The sequence below is a fragment of the Otolemur garnettii genome, unplaced genomic scaffold (assembly GCF_000181295.1).
Source record: "Otolemur garnettii isolate 467f Iridium unplaced genomic scaffold, OtoGar3 scaffold00039, whole genome shotgun sequence".
Classification (NCBI taxonomy): Eukaryota; Metazoa; Chordata; class Mammalia; order Primates; family Galagidae; genus Otolemur; species Otolemur garnettii.
The window spans coordinates 7,317,291-7,320,774 of NW_003852434.1; the positions used below are offsets into that span (position 1 = coordinate 7,317,291).

At 36.5% G+C, this 3,484-nt stretch overlaps 1 pseudogene; it reads right to left on the bottom strand.

Moving 5' to 3' along the window:
* Nucleotides 1–2,127: 2,127 nt before the first annotated feature.
* On the bottom strand, nucleotides 2,128–2,797 carry LOC100967195 (annotated as a pseudogene).
* Nucleotides 2,798–3,484: the final 687 nt, after the last annotated feature.

Consider the following 3,484-nt stretch of genomic DNA (forward strand, 5'->3'; position numbering starts at 1 on the left):
TACTTAATTTTTTTTCTTGAGACAAAGTCTCATTTTGTTGCCCTTGGTAGAGTACTGTGGTATTATAGCTCACAGCAATCTCAAGCAATTCTCTTGCCTGAGCCTCTCTAGTAGCTGGGACTATAGGTGCCCACCACAATGCCTGGCTATTTATTTATTTTTTTAAGAGATGAGATCTTCCTCTGGCTCAGACTGGTCTTGAACCCATGAGCTCAGGCAATCCACCCTCCTCAGCCCCCCGAGTGCTAGGATTAAAGGCGTGAGCCCCCATGCCTGGCCAATTAATTTTTGTGAATGGTGTAAGTTTTGTGTCTGGAGTCACGCTTTTGAATGTGGATGTCTAGTTGTTGAAAAAATATCATTTGTTGAAAAAACTAGTTTTTAAGTTGTTTTACCTTTGCTGTTTTGCCAAAGATCAATTCACTATGTTTATGTGGGTCTGTATGTAGGCTCTCCATTCTATTCCATTGGTTTATTTGTCTATTGTCTCATCAATATTACACTGTCTTGATAACTTTGTTATTTTTCTTCAATATTGTGTAGGGCATTCTGGATCTTTTACTTTTACATATAAACTTCAGAATCAGTTTTTGACATTCACAGAATACCTTGCTGGAATTTTGAGTTGAAAAGATGTGATATCTTAACAGTTTTAAGTCTTCTGATCCATGAACAAAGAATGTCCCTTTTTTTATTTAGTTCTTCTTTGTTTTTTTCATCAGTGTTTTTAGTTTCCCTGATAAAGATCCTGTGAATATTTAATTAGATTTATACCTAAGTATTACATTTTTTTATTTTTGAGACAGAGTCTCACTATGTCACCCTGGATAGACAGCTGTAGCATCACAGCTCACAGCAACCTCAAACTCTTGGGCTTAAGTGATTCTCTTGCCTCAGCCTCCCCTGTAGGGGCGCCTGTCACAATGCCCGGCTATTTTTTGGTTGTAGTTGTCATTTTGTTTGGCAGGCCTGGGCTAGATTTGAACCTGCCAGTTCTGGTGTATGTGGCTGGTGCCATAGCCACTGAGAAATAAGTGCTAAGGCAGTATTATATTTTTTTTGATCCTGTAGTAAATGGTATGTGTTTAATTTCAAATTCTTATTAAACACACAATATCATTTACTATAGTAGTATTGTTCTTGGGTTGTACTTAGGGAAGCAATCAACTTTTGAATATACTCTTACATCCTGCAACCTTGCTATAATCACTTTTTTTTTTTTTTTTTAAAGAGAAGAGAGATCTCACTGTGTTGTTCAGGTTTGAATGCAGTGACATAATTGTAGTTCACTGCAGCTTCAAACTCCTAGGCTCAAGTGATCCTCCTGCCACAGCCTGCTGAGTATCTGGGACTACAGACACTTACCACCACACCTGGCTAATTCAAATAATTTTTTTTTTTTAGGGATGGGTTCTTGCTCTGTTGATCAGACTGGCCTTGAACTCTTGGCCTCAGTGATCTTCCTACCTCAGCCTCTTGGGTCACTGGGATTACAGGCATGAGCCACTGTGCCTAGCTATAATAATTTATTATTTGCAGGAGCTTTTGGTTGATTATTTTGAATTTTCTAGGCAGATGATGATGTTATATGCAAACAAAGACAATTTTATTTATTCTTTCCCAGTTCATGTATGTCTTTTTTCTTTTAATCATAGCTATGTACATTAATGCAAGTCATGGAGTACAATGTGCTGGTTTTATATACAATTTGAAATATTTTCATCAAACTGGTTAAATAGCCTTCATGGCTCTATGTACATTTTATTTCATTTTCTTGTCTTATTACAGTAGCTAGGACTTCCTGTCCAATGTTGAAAAGCAATGATGAGAAAGGACATCTTTTCCATGTTCCTGATCTTGGTGAGAAAGCATTGAATTTTTCAACATTAAGTATGATGTTAATTGTAAATTTTTTTTTTGTAATGTAAAATATGTGAGTTTTATTATATGTTAAAGAAAATAGATATAGTAAACCCCAAATTTATTTATGATAGTTACAATAAAACACTTTTAAAGGTATACAAAACTACAAAATAACTGACCCTTTTTCAATAAAGATACCTGATACAATATTTAATAACAAAATAAAACAAAGACATGTTTGATGACTTTTGTTCTATTTTAAAGTCACCTTATTGAATGGTACATCATGAAATCAATAGTTGTACATCGAGGACATTTACCAATGGAGCTTTCTTCCACTGGTGTGTCTATTTTAATTTGTCTCATTTGGGTGTCTTTCCATTCTGGTGATTGGCTAGAACAGCAATCTGTATCATGAATGTGAGGGTTGGCTTCTTATGATTATCAGTGAAGGGAACGTGAATCCAGCCACTTGGTTCCACCAATTCTAGTTGCCGAATTTCTTGAAGGTTATGAAAATTATTTCCTACTCTGACTGAAATCTTGCTTGGAGTATAGCTTTCATCAGATTTGTAGTCTGCATAAATACACAATGTCTTCACTGTTGTTTTTCTTCTGAATTGAATGTTCACTAAATGTGGCTGGGAACCATCTGATTGCTAGTAAGTTTGTAGATTGTCATCTCGTAATTGATCAACTCCAAATCCCTTTCCAGGCAGCCACAATAATCAAAAATGTCTCCAGATCTTGCCAAATGTGCCATGCAGGGCAAAAGCATTCTCAGATAAGAACAAATGTCCTGGCTTGCAAGATGAGAGCGACCAAACAGCTTGTGACCCAATTTCCCGTACTGTTCCAACTGCTTTGGGTCTGCACCAGGAGGTGTTTTGTGTGGTGTGGTCATTTTTAAATTATTGGGTTCTAGACCTGGCATGGCACAACTGAGGTTCTCAAGACCTCCCACAGCTCTGCACCACTCCCACTAGGCTTCGAAGGACTACCCAACTCCCCTGACTACCAATTGTAAATTTTTTGTAGACTTTTTTTATAAAGTTGAGGATGTTCCTCTGTTTAGTGGAAGTTTTTTATATAGAATGGGTATTGGGTTTTACTTACTTTTCATCTATTAATAGAATCATATAATTTTCTTTATTTTAGCCTCTTGAAGTGATAGATTACACTAATTGATTTTCAAATGTTGAACCAGCCTTACAAACTTGGGATAAATTCCACTTGGTTGCGGTGTACAATTCTTCTCTTTCTTCTTGTTTAGCAGTTTCTTTGAGGGGTATACTTCTCCCCTCCCCTCCCCTCCCCTTCCCTCCCCTTCCCTTCCCTTTCCTTTTTACTTCAATGTTTAAAGCACCAGAAAGGGTATTGTTGTATTCAAATTGCTAGTCATTTTGTTGATGACTTTTGTGTTTATGTTCATGAGAAATAGTGGGCTGCAGTTTTCTTTTCTTTCTGGTTTTGCTCTTATGATAATGCTGTACATACAGAATGAGTTAGGAAGTATTCTCTCTGCTTCTATTTTCTGAAAGAGATTGTAGAGAATTGGTATCATTTCTTTCTTAGAGAATAGGCTTTTAAAGTTTCTTCTGATCTATGGATTCTTCTTAAC